This window comes from Cryptomeria japonica, chromosome 5 (genome assembly GCF_030272615.1).
Source record: "Cryptomeria japonica chromosome 5, Sugi_1.0, whole genome shotgun sequence".
In the NCBI taxonomy this organism is placed as follows: Eukaryota; Viridiplantae; Streptophyta; class Pinopsida; order Cupressales; family Cupressaceae; genus Cryptomeria; species Cryptomeria japonica.
The window spans coordinates 901833129-901852086 of record NC_081409.1 but is presented as its reverse complement, the minus strand read 5'-3'; the positions used below and the strand labels follow the sequence as shown (position 1 = coordinate 901852086).

The 18958-nt window shown below is 43.5% G+C and overlaps 1 protein-coding gene across 3 annotated transcripts in view; it reads left to right on the top strand.

Moving 5' to 3' along the window:
- The window catches only part of LOC131034672 (chitin elicitor receptor kinase 1), a 175772-nt gene that overhangs the window by 32788 nt on the left and 124026 nt on the right, over positions 1 to 18958 (top strand). The gene's annotated exons all lie outside the window — the stretch shown is intronic.

Sequence of the window (18958 nt, the reverse complement as noted above, 5' to 3'; positions counted from 1 at the left end):
ACCCTTCGAATATGGATTTCCCTTAGGAATTTGGCATTTTAACCACTCCAAATCGCTTAGAAACTTCAAAGTGTTGATATTGAGTGGGGGAAAAGCATGGGTAGTCAGGAATATGAGGGGAAAAGCACCTCTAGCATGAAATTTGACCTTCTAACCCTTCGAATATGGATTTCCCTTAGGAATTTGGCATTTTAACCACTCAAAATCGCTTAGAAACTTCAAAATTAGATTGGACTTAGGCAAATTTTCCAAAAAATGAGCGAAACACTAGGAAATTATCGAGATAAAGTGCGAAATCAACTTGAATAATACCTAGGAGTGAGAAAACAACTCCAAAAGGTCTGAAAATACCTTGGCACTTTAAAATCACCGATATGCGTGTTTAAAACATGTTAACGCTCAAGAAGGTCAACACTTAGCAAGAATAAATCAAAACCCTAAGGCAACCCCTAGACTCAGGCAAAACTTAGGACCACTCTAACATTTTGACATTTTAAACACATGATCCTATTCAAAATTCAAAAAATCCCTCTCATTGGCAAAGGCAAACACTAGGAAATTAAGCAAAACCTCGACTCTATAAAGCGAAAAGTCGGGGTCCCCATTTGCAATGGGGTGATGTGTGAAGACGTCACAATAGGGACATTACACTTTGAGTTACCAACCTTTCATGGGTGGCTAATTTGATGGTGCTACAACCTCTAATATATCTTCAACCATTGGCTGGTGTAGACACCTAAAATTGTCATGTCTAATTAAATAAGTATTTTTATTTATTTAATTATCTAAGCTTAATTCTTCTATTAATTAAATAAATCTTTATTTATTTAATTAATTCATTTATCCTCTTCTAGCCTTATTTCTCATTTAAATAAATACATTTATTTATTTAAATTATCCTTTTCTTAAATTAAATAAATATCTTATTTATTTAATTGATCCCATTTCTACTATTAATTAAATAAATTTTTATTTATTTAATTAATTCATTAACCTTTTCTACCCATGACACATGCCATTCATCTCTTAATTCCTGCACTACCTACCTGTTGACGTGTATTTTGTACACTATCAAACACAGAATAAAATACCCAAGGGTACCTTATCCTCTCTTGAGTAAAGCCTCTGAATGCTGAAGATATCGCAAAAAAGGATCATTCAGGGTGACTTCAAGGTTCTTCGTTGTAGGATCTCTACGCGCGGATAAGCACTAGTGGTTGTTGTAAATGCTGTTTCTTCAAGGGGCCTTACGTTTTCGATCTGCAGGAACAGGATTTTCCTAAAGCTAACAGGCTCTCAAAAAAAAGATCAAAAGGTAGGGTTTTCAAGAGATGAATTCTAATCTAATCCTAAGAGTGACTCAATGTAGACTAGACTTGGTAAGATTCTACCAATTTCAGTATTGCCAAGGAATTACAACTCTACTAGAATTGATGCGACCTTCTAAGGTGATTAGTGATTTTCAAATCATCAAGAATTATAGATACTACCATAAAGATACATATCAGTAGTTCAATAATGACTAAAGGTTCAAGCAATCTAGATATCTCCAGTTGACCATGCAAGGCGTCCTCACAATCAGTAAGGAGCTAGTGGTTTGGAATGTGAATCTCACCAAAGATCAAGCACAACACTTAGTCCTTCGATCTTAAATACTACTTCGACTGAGAATGATTCAAGAAAGTAAACAACCATGAAGATAGCCACAAGAATTGCAATAAAACACCATAACTTCAATATTTTATTGATCTCAAAGCCAAAATAGACAACAATTGTTTGAAATTCTTTCTTCACTACTCAATCTTGCTACAAAATAACTTTCTTCTCTCCAAAACTCTAACTATCTATCTCCTTAATATCTAATCTCTAATCATCTAATGACAAAATGAAAATGAGTGAGGGTATATATAGCATCCTCAATTACAATGAACGACCCAGATCAAAAGAAGATCAACGGCTGAGATTCTGACACCTAAACCCTAATTAGGGTTTGTTACAAAAAGTCCCCTTTTTAGTTGAACATTATTAAATGCATAGCCAAATATTTAATTGGCACAAAAATCGAGGAAACATAGACCAATGCTAATTAAGATGCCACATCATTCTATAACAACCGTTCTTCTAGAACCTTATTCCCCTTCCAATGTTCTTTCTTAGCATATGCAACGAATCTGGACACAATTCCTTCAATCTCAACAATAGGAATCTCGGGAAGATTCCTCATTCGCTCCTCCAAGTGGATAACCTGATCAAAGGCAGTGAGGAGAGCAGCTTCCCATCCAGGTTCGAGTTCTTTGATCTTCTCAATCAGGAGCATAATAGTGAACACTAGATCCCGTTGCTCATCTGTGATGACATTCTTATCTTTGCAAAAGATGACCTTGACTCTCTCTTCCAACTCTTGGAGGTCCACATCGGTCCCAACTTCGATCCTCCTACCAAGAATGGTACATAACACCTCAAACACCTTATCCTGAATTGGATGGATGATACCTTCAACTTGATTGCATTTGGTGCTGATGTCCTCGAAAAGAACCTCTTTCATCTGGAGTAGAGTTGACCACTAAAGTAAATTATGAGCTCCTCCATCCATTATCTTTTCTTGTGCTAGGATCTTTCTTGGTGTTTGCCTGATTACTTGTAGAACAGGAATGATAACATCTCTAGTGTGAGCGAAAGCGGCTACAGTTATCATTAGATTGTGGACGATCTCAAGGACCTGGATAGCTCGGTGGATTGTCTTCATCATTCTTGTAAATTCAACAACTACCATGTGGGATTTGTCAATCCAAGAGCTCATAAGTTGGACCAAGCTCTTGACTCTTTCTGCCTCGCCAACTGATTCGAGGGGAAGTGCTTGCACAGGAGACACTGCTGGATCCTGACGTCCCAAGGGCTGATTGAGATGACTAAAGTAGCCTCTCCAAGCACCGACTTCTCTCTCAAGCTTTCTATTCTTTTCCATTTCTTCCTTAAGCTTATCTTTAAGTGCTTCAAATGAATCGGTTGCCTCATCCAGTGCTTGTTCAGCAGTGAGGGGACCAAGCTCAAATGTTTCTACATCATACTCATCTGCAAGGATTTCACCTTCATACTTGTCCACTACTGGTGTAGCTATCTGCAATTTCCTAGATCCTGCCTCATCTGTGATCATTTTGGACATCTTGGTGGCCTTCTTCTTCTCCGTTACCTCTTGAGAATTCCCTATAAGACTCTCTAAGTCAATCACATCCTCTTCATCTTCAATCACAATCACCTTTGTTAATTTCTCTTTTAACCAATCTGGAATGGCGGATGTTGTCTCTCTAACTTGTATTTCCTTAAGCAATGGTTCGTCTTTTTGGAGAGGGGATGTCGCTTCATCATCATTCTTCTCTTCATGTAGCTCATCAACTTGGGAAGATTGACTTGATGAATGCTGAGGTGTCTGCCCCTTTTCAGGTTTATCATTCTGTACCATGGACTTCATAGATTCATCAACCTCAGGCACCGTCTTCTCTTGTCCCTCAACTTGACTTGTCTTTTTTCCATGTTGAGAAGATGTGCCTGATGAACGATCTCAATTGGCCTCTTGCTTCTTCTTGGAAGGTTCTCTTTTCTCAGGTCTTTCTTTCCTCTTTGCGCCTCTAGGGTGAGAATTGCCTTCACTTGCGCTCGCTCCTCCTTCTTCTGGTCTTTCCTCCAAAGTAAAAGTCATTGGTATGTTCTGCTCCCTTAACTTCTGATGTTGGACATCCACCCATCTGCGAGTACATGACAAAACTGGGGTCATCAAAGCTCTCAAGTCCAAAATCTCAGGCTCGCTCCAATCTATCTTCACTGCTTTGTCTTCTCTGTCATAGGATGACTGGAGATGTCTGCCACTGTCCTGAGCTTGATCGGCTACTCTGTAAACTTTGCATTTCCTGATGAAATCTAAAGGTAATCTGGAATGCATCTTTCTTTTCACTTCTAAATCACTTGAGAGATTCATCCAAAAGTCCTCTACCTGAAAATCGTGTTTGTACTTCTTGCCAATTGTCTCCTCCATATAACCATGAGGATCAAAATTCTCCCTCGAGGCAAAGAATGTGAATGAATATAAAGCCAGCTCCTTCTCTGCATCCTCCGAGGCTTGAGTATTAGGACATACCTCAGCTAAATTCCCCAATATGATGGGCACGGGAACTCCATTTCCATGCTTGTGTTTGAATGTCTTGGCATAAGTTGCCAACTGTCTGGTCACCTCAAGTAGTACTATCCTGTCTGTTGGATACCTCGGTGTTTACCTCACTGGGTAAACAGGAAGAATACAGAAATCGAACAGCAATGCACAATGCAAATACAAAAGAAGTACCAGAATAAGCTTGCCATTAATGTCAAAAGATGTTCATATTATAATGTGTCGCCAACATTACATGTCCTCCAACACCCGGAGATGGTACAATATATGACAGCCGAAGGGGTGCGACACAACCGTCGCGACTCCAACTACCTACCCGTCGGCTAACTAACTGACCGCCGTAACACATTATTACCGACGACAACATAAACATAACAACATAACATAATGATTATTCCCGACAACATCATCCCCCCCAAGAAAAGAAGTCGACTCCGACGACTTAATACAAAATAGAGATGAACGACAGGAACTACTGACGCCAGTCGGGCCCGGATCTTATACACTTGCTGCGTCCTCGCCTGAAAACCCTTTTCTGCTACCATCTGATGCTCAAGTGCGGATTTCACCAATATTGCTTCCTTTGCCATCACAGTTCTCCTGGGCCTAACCCAAACTTGTCTGCAAAACACGTTTTTCAGTCTCAGCTTCCACCAACTGCTACTCAAATGATTCTGTCTCCCTAGCCAATTTGTCCTCGATAGCCACCCGTGCTGCTCTCTCGACATCCAACTCCTGGGTACGCTGAACTAAGTCTCACGCGACTATTGCCTCCAACCTGGTGGTTAGCTCCTCCCGAGCCCTCTGTGCATCCACCAAGGCAACCTCACGTCCAGCCGAGACATACTCCGAGTTCCTCAAAGCGTACCAGTCATGCCTGGAGGTGGCCACAATCCGTTGGCACAAATGCTAGGAGCCACCTCAAATCCTCCATCACACTCCCCAAAGGCTAAAAACTGAACTGAATAACTCCCTGGTGTCATACCACTGCACAGACTTGCAATGCCTTCCGTCAAACTCTGTTTGTTCCCAACCTCCAAATCCGTCTCCCTCTACGGCTTATGGCTTCCCTGCCAATGCTTAGCTATAGGCACAACACTTCCCGTGGTCTTCTGTAGCTCAAAATAAACTGGGGGTCTGGGGGCAACGCCCCCAGCGGGGTCGAGGGGCAGCGCCCCCGCGGGGTGAGGGGCAGCGCCCCAACAGGGTCGAGGGGCAGCGCCCCTGCGGGGTCGAGGGGCAGCGCCCCCGCCGCCAACACCAATTTACAACCTTCAGAACCCCACAAAAGTCCATGGCGCGCATCATTTCTGTGATATTTTATGATGTCAAAACCCTTCTTCTGCACTCCAATATTTTCAGTGTCTAGGCTCCAGATGTCATCGAATCATTTTTCAATCCGTCGTCGTTTTTTTTTTCTTTTTTTTTTTTTAGGCACTGTAATGTCCCGCCATACCACCTCCAATCGTGTGGCTTCTTGGTCTACCTGTGGCGATCGTTTTGCCCTTACGTGGCTATGTGGAATTGTGCGAAATCCCGCTCTCCCTAAGCGGCGGATCAATCTGTAAGAACCCTCGACCCCATCCATCCGCTTCACTCCCTGCGGTAGCTCGTGGGCTGTGTATTGATCCGGCTGTGCGGTGCGTCCCTTTCCCTGGCTGTGCGGTGATGTGCCTTCGGCCGTGTTCGGTGTCTTCTTCCTCCGCGGGGTTTTATTGCCAAGGTCGGCTGTGCGGTGTGGTCGCTTCTTCCTTTCCTCAGCGGTGTGCGGCGTTTTATATCCTTGCGCGGCCTTCGGTGGCTCCCACCGCACGGTGGTCCCACCGCACGATGGTTCCACCGCACGGTGGTGTCACCGTCGGTGGTTCCACCGCACGGTGGTGCACCGTCCACTGCACGGTGGTGTCACCACACGGTGATTCCACCGCACGGTGGTGTCACCGTCGGTGATTCCACCGCACGGTGGTGTCACCTTGTCACCTTGGCCCCACCGTACGGTGGCCATTTTCCCCTTCTTTTTTTTCTTTTTTTTTTTTTTTTTTTTTTTGACCATACGGTCGGTATCGTACGACCGTGTGATTTTTTTTTTTTTAAGTTGTCTAGAGAGTCTTCGGCTCGGGCCCCCTGTCTCTGGGATCGCCTTTCATCCTTCTCGGTTTTTCTCGCCCAAAAGTCTCCTGCTTTTGTCCCGTGCCTCTCGAGTTGCTTGCCCGGCCTCTTAGGTCCCCTTCCATCCTCTCGGGTCCCCCTCCGGGCTCTCGAGTGTCTGTCTGGCCTCTCGGGTCCCCTGCGCGCTTCACGTGGTAAGGTTTCAATTTGTACCCGTTGGTGGCCGATCTATTTTCACTGGTCATTGAAAGACCTGGAACCACAAATTCTACAGTGACCACGACCTCCTTCCCGTACATAAGAAGAAGAAGGATAATAAAGATTTTGAAGGCTGCGGCCTTCCACACAGGGTTCCAATCGGTGCCGACACTCTTCGGATTATTTACGTCGCCAGGGTTTGGGGCGTCTCCCTTCCAATATTCTTTGTATTCCGGCAGGTACACCTCTGTTGGTTGCTCTGGTTCCTCTACTTCGAGCCTGTAGCTTTGGAGCATTTCGTAATCCTCCATTTGCCAGTGGAAGAGCCCGTTAGTCGAGCATACCTCATCTTCAGAACATCCCTCCAATTCTAGCACCCCTTCACTGTTCGGCTCCATCGCGTTCTTGCCCTTGCTTTCATCGGGACCCCCTTCCCCTTTATTAGAATCCTCTGAGTCCGAGTCTGAAGAGGCGAGCTCTTCGCTGACATCTTGGGTGTGTAGGTCAATGGTATATTTCTGCCCTCCCTTCTCCTTGGAAAGGGTATTTTTCTTCCAGTTGTGGTTTACCCTCGCGTTGATCAACCACGTTCTCCCCAGGATGGCGTCATAGCCTTTCTTCTTCGAGGGAATAACCACGAAATCTAACAAGAATGGTTGCGTACCAATCGTCACTTGCTGGGCCATCAACAGGCCGAGTGGCTTAATGCCGTGTTGGTCTGCTCCCACCAGGTTGAATGTGGGTGGCCATAGGGTGGGCTTCCCCAGCCGCTTCCATGTTTCTTCTGGTAGTACATTCACCCCAGATCCACCATCCACAATGGTGTCCTTCAGAATGGTCCCACGGATACCCATTTCTACCACAGCTGGGTGTCTACCACTGCTCAAGGCTAGTAACATCGGGTCAGTCGAAGGGCTGACGGAAACCTCCACCTGTGGTGTACTCTTCGAAGCGGTGGCGGGAACCCCTACCTGTGGTGCACTCGACGATGCGGTGGCGGGAACCCGTACCTATGGTGCACTCGACGCTGCGGTGCTTTGCACATTGGTGAGGATGGCAGTCCTCAATTGTGGCATAGAGTCTAGAAGGTCTTTTACCTTTATCGGCACCTCCATCTGCAAGATTTGCCCAATGATGTTATTTTCCGCTTTCGTACGTAATGATGTACTCGCCACCTCGTTGTCCCGTCGTTCGGTCGTCATCTCGCGTTCAATATTGGCCTTTGCCTCCCGTAATCGCTCCTTCTCCGTACGGGGGTCGGGATAAGTGGCTTTTTTCGTCTGGGCGCGGGTGATCGCCAGTACTTCTTTCTCACTAGTCTTCTCAGCCTTCTCAATGTTGAGGAGATTAACCCCTGCCTGCGGGCAATTTGCGTCCTCATGGTCGCCTGGCCCACACCAACGGCAGAGGTGCTGAGGGGTGGCTTCCTTCGTGCAATCACGGGCGAAGTGCCCCCACTGATTACAGGCCCTACATTGGATAATTGGCCGGCCCTTGGCGTCATACTGGATACGGCTTCCGTTATTGTTATTGTTGCCTCTTCCTCGCCTGTTGTTTCGGTAGCCGCCAGATGAGGCGTTGTTGCTCGTAGGCTGGGACGTGTCGGCTGACGCAGATGGTTCTGTAAAGAGAACCTGTTGGTTACTAGTCCTCATATTGTACGGACACTCCTTGGTAAGGTGTCCGACAATCTGGCAAATATCGCAAAATGCTTTTTTCGGACAAGACCCCTTGGTGTGTCCGTCGGTACGGCAGTCCGTGCACCATAACTCCCCTTCGTCGCCCTTGCTTGTGCTTCCTTTGGTTGCCTTTATCTCTCTCATCATTCGCTCCATATCTTTCTGGAGAGCCCGTACCTTCCGATTAGAGTCGTCATCACTGCTATCACTTTTGTCAGAAGAGGAATCATCCTCCGACGAGGATTTATTTTTCTTCTTCTTGGACGTCTTCTGTTCACTTTCTAAATCCATTGCCCTGTTATAGGCGTCGGAATATGAAGAAGGAGGTACTATCTTCATTTTTCGTCTAGGGATTTCTTTAGACCTTCCACGAACCACCGTTTTTTCAGTCCGTCTGCCGGCTGGTTCTCCATCTTTTCTAGCAGCTCTTTGAGCCGCCGGCTGTAGGTTCGAACAGTCTCATCCTTTCTCTGTTTCGTGCCGTAGATTTCGGCTACGATCTCATTATCGTCTCTTAGGAGACGAAACTCTGCTTGAAATTCCTTCTTCAAGTCTGCCCATGTGCTAATTTTAGCCTTATCCGTATCCGAAAACCAGTCGATGGCTACGCCCCTCAGGGTTGCGGGAAACTGTGTTACCCACTCGTCCTCATCCGTAACACCATTCGCTCCCCAAATTGTTTCACAAGTGCGACAGTGGCGGACAGGGTCTTCTTTCCCACCCCATGGAACTTTGGAAGTTTTTGTTTTTGTGCCATACCTTGCCTTTTTACTACTGGTGGCTGTTATCCTACTCCGGATGGGTCAGATCCTATAAGGGGTGCTTGACCGCCGTGCCCCGGTGTCCCTCCGACACTCCTGGCAGCCCCGGTGTCTTCTCCCTCTTCTGCCTCCTCCCCACTCCTTGGAGTTTTCCTAGCCTCTGGTGTGTGTGGCAAGTCCCTCAAATCCCTCAACTGAGTTTTGGTACACTCTATCCTGCGGCGGGTTTCCGCAAGTAACTCCTCCCGACTCCGCGGGTGGCCGCTGGCCTCACCATCCCCTTCGGAGCGTTCCTCCTCTCTTCGCTTATACCTCTGTCGCCTTTCCGCTTGCTGTTCAAGGATCAAGGCACGTTGGGCTACTGCACGTTCATCTATATATTGTTGCTTATTTTGGTCTTTATTCAGTGTATTGGGCATTAATTCCCAGACCGCTTTCTATATACTTAATGACATAAAAAGTAGAACACTTTTATTCATTCATAATGTGGAAGACAAGTTTATGCCAAAATATGATATAATTATTACAATAAGTGTTCTTTATTCCGTCCCGTATGGCTCACGGTTCAAATGCCCCTGACCTGGCGCCATCTCGTTCTGCTTCCCGTTCCTCGTACTGTTGCAAAATTTCTTGGCGTCGCTCCTCCCGGGCAATTTCCTCCACGCGAGCTTGTTGTGCCAACGATGCTTGTGCTAGCAATCGGGGGAGATGGTTCATCAACCGATTTACCTCCGGACTCACTTCCAACGCTGTCCACACGGCACTTAGTGGGACTTCCGCCTCCGCCGCCTCTCGTCGCACGTAGGTCTGAATGGCTGCTTGGAGTAGAATTGAAAATTCTCTCGTCGCGGTGTCTTCTCCTACGTAGAGTTCCGTTTGGGCATCGTCGACCTCCGGGTTCACCTCACCAACGGGTAGGCCCATTGTGTCTGTGCGCCATCCGTGTCTCCTGTTCCCGAATTCGTGTCGGCAACGGCGCCAAATGTTTACCTCACTGGGTAAACAGGAAGAATACAAAAATCGAACAGCAATGCACAATGCAAATACAAAAGAAGTACCAGAATAAGCTTGCCATTAATGTCAAAAGATGTTCATATTATAATGTGTCGCCAACATTACATGTCCTCCAACACTCGGAGATGGTACAATATATGACAGCCGAAGGGGTGCGACACAACCGTCGTGACTCCAACTACCTACCCGTCGGCTAACTAACTGACCGCCGTAACACATTATTACCGACGACAACATAAACATAACAACATAACATAATGATTATTCCCGACAACACTCGGCAACATGTAGGGAGGTGAAGGACACCCATGAACTCTGATATATGTAAACTTTTGAAACTGGATGAACCAAGCACCATACCTCTTCACAAGCTCTTGTGCATCCAGAGATAGTCGATTGTGAATCCCACCTTGCAATATCCTAGTGATGTTCATCGTGAAGGTGTCATTGACTAACTTGTAGTTGCCTCTAGGAGGATGATGCAAATGAACATAAGAATCACAAACTCTCACTTCTCCGGGTCCTCTTCCGATCACTCCTCTATGAGGTAGCCCTGCATATTCGAAACTTCTGATCAAGGCATATATGACATATGAGCTCATGTGGAACGACTTGGTAGGCTTTAGTCTCCTCAACTGGACATCCAGGCAATGGCTAATAATTCTGGCCCAATGAATCGTTCCTTTCCCTTGGACAATCACTTGAATGAAGTAGAACATCCATTTCTCGAAATAGAAGGCTTGAGGAGCCCTTGTAACTCGATTTAGCAAAGTTATCAAATCTCTGTACTCCTCCTAGAAGTCGATCCTATGTGGTGTGTTGGGAATCTTGCTCAGGCGAGGACGACTTTTGAGCAACCAATTCTTATTCATGAGATTCAGGCAAGTGTCGAGATCATCCTCATACATTGACCTGGCTCCTTCTAGGCTTTTGTAAATCATATCTTTATGCTCTGGAAGATGGAGAGCTTCACTTATAGCCTCCTCTGAAAGGTAAGCCAAAGTGTTCCCTTCCTTGGATACAGTTGATCTCGATTGTGAGTTGTAATGGAGGGCACACTCGATCATCAGCTCATGACACTGGACTGCTGGAGGGAAACCGGCCGCCTTGATGATGCCACTTTCAATTATTCTCTTCGTGATAGGTGATGGCTTGCCAATGTAGGGGACCTCTCGAAACTTCTTCATACTAAAGTTTCCCAAGTTGGTATCTCCGATATTGCTCCATTTGGACACGATCCTGGTCTCCAATTCTTCATTCTTCTGATCTTCCTTCATGAGAGCTGGACGACTAGTAGATGTTCCCGCCTTTGGAGTCGCCATCTTGACACCTACATAACATTTCATATGGCGACTCCAAAGGCGATAAAAATGTTATGTAGGCGCAAAGAGGAAAGAAAGACCTGAGAAAAGAGAACCTTTCAAGAAGAAGCAAGAGGCCAATCGAGATCGCTCATCAGGCACATCTTCTCAACATGGAAAAAAGACAAGTCAAGTTGAGGGACAAGAGAAGACGGTGCCTGAGGTTGATGAATCTATGAAGTCCATGGTACAGAATGATAAACCTGAAAAGGGGCAGACACCTCAGCATTCATCAAGTCAATCTTCCCAAGTTGATGAGCTACATGAAGAGAAGAATGATGATGAAGCGACATCCCCTCTCCGAAAAGACGAACCATTGCTTAAGGAAATACAAGTTAGAGAGACAAGATCCGCCATTCCGGATTGGTTAAAAGAGAGATTGACAAAGGTGATTGTGATTGAAAATGAAGAGGATGTGATTGACTTAGAGAGTCTTATAGGGAATTCTCAAGAGGTAACGGAGAAGAAGAAGGCCACCAAGATGTCCAAAATGATCACAGATGAGGCAGGATCTAGGAAATTGCAGATAGCTACACCAGTAGTGGACAAGTATGAAGGTGAAATCCTTGCAGATGAGTATGATGTAGAAACATTTGAGCTTGGTCCCCTCACTGCTGAACAAGCACTGGATGAGGCAACCGATTCATTTGAAGCACTTAAAGATAAGCTTAAGGAAGAAATGGAAAAGAATAGAAAGCTTGAGAGAGAAGTCGGTGCTTGGAGAGGCTACTTTAGTCATCTCAATCAGCCCTTGGGACGTCAGGATCCAGCAGTGTCTCCTGTGCAAGCACTTCCCCTCTAATCAGTTGGCGAGGCAGAAAGAGTCAAGAGCTTGGTCCAACTTATGAGCTCTTGGATTGACAAATCCCACATGGTAGCTGTTGAATTTACAACAAGAATGATGAAGACAATCCACCGAGCTATCCAGGTCCTTGAGATCATCCACAATCTAATGATAACTGCAGCCGCTTTCGCTCACACTAGAGATGTTATCATTCTTGTTCTACAAGTAATCAGGCAAACACCAAGAAAGATCCTAGCACAAGAAAAGATAATGGATGGAGGAGCTCATAATTTACTTCAGTGGTCAACTCTACTCCAGATGAAAGAGGTTCTTTTTGAGGACATCAGCACCAAATGCAATCGAGTTGAAGGTATCATCCATCCAATTCAGGATAAGGTGTTTGAGGTGTTATGTACCATTCTTGGTAGGAGGATCGAAGTTGGGACCGATGTGGACCTCCAAGAGTTGGAAGAGAGAGTCAAGGTCATCTTTTGCAAAGATGAGAATGTCATCATAGATGAGCAACGGGATCTAATGTTCACTACTATGCTCCTGATTGAGAAGATCAAAGAACTCGAACCTGAATGGGAAGCTGCTTTCCTCACTGCCTTTGATCAGGTTATCCACTTGGAGGAGCGAATGAGGAATCTTCCCGAGATTCCTACTGTTGAGATTGAAGGAATTGTGTCCAGATTCGTTGCATATGCTAAGAAAGAACATTGGAAGGGGAATAAGGTTCTAGAAGAACGGTTGTTATAGAATGATGTGGCATCTTAATTAGCATTGGTCTATGTTTCCTCGATTTTTGTGCCAATTAAATATTTGGCTATGCATTTAATAATGTTCAACTAAAAAGGGGACTTTTTGTAACAAACCCTAATTAGGGTTTAGGTGTCAGAATCTTAGCCGTTGATCTTCTTTTGATCTGGGCCGTTCATTGTAATTGAGGATGCTATATATACCCTCACTCATTTTCATTTTGTCATGAGATGATTAGAGATTAGATATTGAGGAGATAGATAGTTAGAGTTTTGGAGAGAAGAACGTTATTTTGTAGCAAGATTGAGTAGTGAAGAAAGAATTTCAAACAATTGTTGTCTATTTTGGCTTTGAGATCAATAAAACATTGAAGTTATGGTGTTTTATTGCAATTCTTGTGGCTATCTTCATGGTTGTTTACCTTCTTGAATCATTCTCAGTCGAAGTAGTATTTAAGATCGAAGGACTAAGTGTTGTGCTTGATCTTTGGTGAGATTCACATTCCAAACCACTAGCTCCTTACTGATTGTGAGGACGCCTTGCGTGGTCAACTGGAGATATCTAGATTGCTTGAACCTTCAGTCATTATTGAACTGCTGATATGTATCTTTATGGTAGTATCTATAATTCTTGATGATTTGAAAATCACTAATCACCTTAGAAGATCGCATCAATTCTAGTAGAGTTGTAATTCCTTGGCAATACTGAAATTGGTAGAATCTTACCAAGTCTAGTCTACATTGAGTCACTCTTAGGATTAGATTAGAATTAATCTCTTGAAAACCCTACCTTTTGATCTTTTTTTGAGAGCCTGTTAGCTTTAGGAAAATCCTGTTCTTGTAGATCGAAAACGTAAGGCCCCTTGAAGAAACAACATTTACAACAACCACTGGTGCTTATCCGAGCGTAGAGATCTGTTGACGTGTATTTTATACACAATCATACACAGAATAAAATACCAATAGGCATCTTATCCTCTCTTGAGAAAATAGTCTCTAACTGCTGAAGATCTGCAAAAAGGATCAGTTAGGTAGACTCCAAGGTTCTTTTAGTAGGGTCTCTACGTGTGGACAAGCTTTTTTAGTGGTATGATGTGATTTGCTGTTTCCTCCAAGGGGTCTTACGCATTCTAAAGCTCAAAGATTTTACTAAACTAAAAGGAACTTTCAAAAAAAATAGCAAAAAGATAGGGTTTAAAGAGGTCTAATCTAGCCTAACCCTATGAATGACTTAGTATGGACGAGACTTGGCAAGATTCAACCAACTTCAATTTTGCCATAAGATAACAACTCAATTGAAATTAGTGCGATCTTCTAAGGTAATATAATGGTATTCAATGCATCAAAGATCAAGGACACTACTACGAAGGTACATATCCAAGACACAATGATAATTGAAGATTAAGGACTCAAAGTGTTCTCCAGTCGACCACACAAGGCGTTCCTACAATCAGCAAGAAGCTAGAGGTTTGGATTACGAATCCTACCAAATATCAAATCTCACACTTAGTCTTTCAAATTAACAAACTACTTCGATTGAGCACGATTCAAGTGTATCAAACAACCATGAAGACAACTCAAGAAATTAGCAACAAAACACCATAGCTTCAATATTTTATTGATTTCCAAGTCATCATGTACAACAATTGCTTGAATTTCTCTCTTCAAGACTCAATCTTGCTACAAAATAAAGTTGCTTCTAACTCTAATCTCTCTCACATCAACTATTGACTATTATCTGACTATTATTCTATTATCTATATCTAATGAAATGAAAAATGGGGGTATAAATAGCATCCCCAGTTACAATGAAAGGTCCAGATTGAAAGTAAATCAACGGACAAGATCATGACACCTAAACCCTAATTAGGGTTTGTTACAAATGACCTCCTTTTTACTGAACAATATTAAATACATAGCCAAATATTAAATTCGGCACAAAAACCTAGGAGGTATCAACCAATGAGAAATAAGGTGTCATGTCATCTGTAACAACCTTTCATCTAGAATCTTATTCCCTTTCCAATTCTCTTTCTTAGCATATGCAATGAATTTTGTCACGATTCCTTCGATTTCTGTGATTGGAATCTCGGGAAGATTCTTGATACTCTCTTCCAAGTGGATGACCTGATCGAATGCATCTAGAAGAGCTGCGTCCCAAGTAGGTTCAAGTTCCTTCGTTCTATCAATCAGGAGCATGGTGGCAAACATCTGATCATACTGCTCATCTTGTAACATCTGCGTCCTTGCGAAAGATGATCTTGATTCTATCCTCAAATTCTTGCATATCCACATCTGTCTCGACCTCGATCCTTCTGCCAAGAATGGTACGAAGTACCTCAAATACTCTGTCCTGGATCGGATTGATCACCTCTTCAACTTGACCGCATCTAACACTGATGTCCTCGAAGAGAACATTCTTTATATGGAGTAAGGTTGACCACTGAAATAAACTGTGAGAATCACCTTCCAAGATCCTCTCCTGCGCTAAAATTCTTCTGGATGTATGTCTTATAACTTTCAAGACAGGGATGATAACGTCCTTGGTATGGGCAAATGCAGCTACTGTTACCATCAATCTGTGGATTATCTCAAGAACTTGGATAGCCTGATGAATGATCTTCGTCATCCTTGTAACAAACTCTATGGCCACTGTATGAGATCTATCCATCCAACTACATGTACGTTGGACCAGGTTCCTGAATCTTTCTGCTTCATTGATCGATTGAAGGGGCAATGCCTGCACTGGTGATCTAACTGGATCCTGACGTCCCAAAGGTTCATTGATGTGACTGAAATATGTCCTCCATGCACCGACCTCTCTCTCAAGCTTTCTATTCTTTTCCACCTCTTCTCTAAGCTTGTCCTTCAATGCCTCAAATGTGTCGGTGGCATCATCTAAAGTCTGCTCTGCTGTGGATGGTCCTAACTCAATAGTCTGTATATCATAATCCTCTGCTAGGATCTCACCCTCATATTTATCTGCTGCCGGTGTAGCTATCTGTAGTTTTCTAGATCCAGTCTCATCTCGAATCATCTTGGACATCTTTGTAGCCTTCTTCTTCTCTGTTATCACATGTGAACGTCCAACAAGGCTCTCTAAATCAATTGCATTGTCCTCGTCCTCTACTACGATCACCTTGGTCAATCTTTCCTTCAACCAATCTGGAATATTCGATCTTGTTTCTTGAACTTGAATTTCTTTATGTACTATTTCTTCTTGTCTAGGAGGAGATGTTATTTCATTATCTTCTTCTAAATCATAGTCTTGGAGAGATCCATCCGATGAAACATGCTGTGCCTGTCCTTCCTCCTGCCTGTCATTCTGCACCATCGACTCCATGGACTCTTCCATTCGAATTGTTCTATCCTCTGGTCTGGAAGAAGTACCTGGTGTTTGATCTTTGTTGGCACCTTGCTTTTTCTTGGAATGCTCTTTCTTCTCTGATCTTTCCTTTCTCTTCGAACCTCTCGGATGGAGATTGCCCTCACTGGCACATCGAAGGTTACCTTCACCTGAATACCTAGGATTAGGATTGCCTTCACTCACACTTGCTCCACCTTCGGCTGGTTTCTCTTCCAAAGTAAAAGACACAGCTATGCCTTGTTCTCTCAACTTCTGATGCTGAACGTCTACCCATCTGCGAGTACAAGACAAAACTGGTGCCATCAAAGCATCTAAATCCGCGACCTCGGGCTCATTCCAATCCAACCTTATTGTTTTGCTTTCTCTATCATAGGAAGACTGGATATGCCTGCCATTGTCCTGAGCTTGGTCGGCCACTCTATAAATCCTGCATTTTCTGATGAAATCCAAAGGCAATCTAGAATGTATCTTTCGTTTCACTTCAAGATCATCTAGGAGGTTCATCATAAAATCTTCAATTTGATGCTCATGTCTAAATCTTCTACCGACCGTCTCCTCTAAATGTCCATGTGGATCAAAACTCTCTCTCCAAGCAAAAGATGAAAAAGAATACAAGGCTAACTCCTTCTCTGCGTCATCCAGGGCTAAGACATTAGGACATACCTCAACTGAATTACCCAAAATAATAGGTACTTGGACTCCATTCTGATGTCTGTGTCTGAATGCCTTCACATATGCTGCCAACTGCCTTGCTACTTCAAGTAACACAATTCTGTCTGTCGGATATCTCGGCAACATGTATGGGGGTAAAGGACATCCATGCACTCTAATGTAAGTAAACTTGGGAAACTGAATGAACCAAGCACCGTACCTCTTGATGAATTCCTGGGCGTCCTGAGATAATCTATTGTGAATCCCTCCTTGCAACGTCCTCGTGATGTTCATCGTGAAGGTATCATTGACTAACTTGTAGTTTTTCCCTGGCGGATGATGCAAGTAGGCATAGGAATCACAAGCTCTGACCTCGCCGGGTCCTCTTCCAATCACTCCTCTGTGAGGTAGTCCTGCGTACTCAACACTCCTGATCAAAGCATAGATGACGTATGAACTCATGTGGAAGGACTTAGTAGCCCTGAGTCTCCTCAACTGTACGTCTAAGCAATGGCTAATTATTCTAGCCCAATGTATTGTACCCTTTCCTTGAACAATCACCTGGATGAAGTAAAACATCCACTTCTCAAAATAGAAGGCATGAGGTGCTCCTGTAACTCTGTTGAGCATAGTAATCAAATCTCTGTACTCCTCCTGGAAATCAATCCTGTGCGGTGTGTTCGGTACCTTGCTTAGACGGGGACGACTCTTAAGTAGCCAGTTCTTATTGATTATTCTTAAGCAAGCATCTGGATCATCATCGTACACTGATTTGGCTCCTTCAATGCTCTTGTATATCATGTCCCTGTGCTCTGGAAGATGGAAAGCTTCACTTATAGCTTCCTCTGAAAGGTACGCCAAAGTGTTTCCCTCATTGGACACAATTGTCCTGGACTGTGGATTGTAGTGACGGGCACACTCGATCATCAACTCGTGGCACTGAATAGCTGGAGGAAAACCGGCCGCCTTGATGATGCCACTCTCTATTATTCTCCGGGCGACAGGTGATGGCTTGCCAATGTAAGGGACCTCTCGAAACTTCTTCGTGCTAAAGTTCCCCAAGTTTGTATCTCCAATGTTGCTCCACTTCGACACGATCTTGGTCTCCACTTCTTCGGTCTTCTGATCTTCTTTCATGAGAGCTGAGCGACTGGTGGATGCTCCCGCCTTTGGAGTCGCCATACCTACACACCATTTCATTATAAGAACTTGATTTTGCAATAAATAACATAGATTAGAGAGATAAAGTTTTTAGGAAACCTCATGATAAGTCTCTAGAGTTATCATTTCCTAAAAAAAACAACGATTGAGCTAAGAGAATCAAAATTCAAAACTTCAAAATTTAAAATATGACGATGAATAAATAAAACAATAAAATCAAATCGCCATACCTCAATAGAGAGCTAGCTCTAAAATGCAAAAAGACAAAATTCGCCTAGGCAAAATTGAGGTATATAAATGATCTTCAAAGTTATCTCCTCAAAAGATCAACTTCGCCACCCTTTTGTCCTTGACGTGGTCTTCAAAGCAACGTTCAAATGTAAACTTCAAGTTCGTAGCACCTTGGATTGATGTTAATACCTTGGTCAATACTTCGCACCACCTTGAATATAATTCGCACTTCTTCAAACACAACTTCGCACTTCTCCCTTTGTCTTCCAAATCGCACTTGAATGAAGATGATAATGATAATGTAAAAATAAAAATCATCACCTCCCTTTTATAGCGCTTACCTCTCACCTCCATATAGGCCGACTTGGTAATTAAATAAGGCATTTTAAACGATTTTTTAATAAAATAACAAGGCCGACTTACTTAAAACAATAAAATACCAAGCGCTTCCCTTTGATTTTTTATTAATTAATTAATTAATTATTAAATGCCATCGTTTTTTAATTAATAAACTTCGATTTTTTACAAGGCAAAAAAAAATTAATTAATACCAAGCGCAATATTTAAATGCCATTTTTAATTTAAAATATCGATTTTGCTAGCATTTAAATAAATTCAAAAATGTTGATTTGAGCGCCAAAATATTTTGAAAAGGGACGTACCTCATCGCCCTGGTCCCTTGGAGAGGGACATGAGCGATTCATGATTTTTGTCTTGATTCT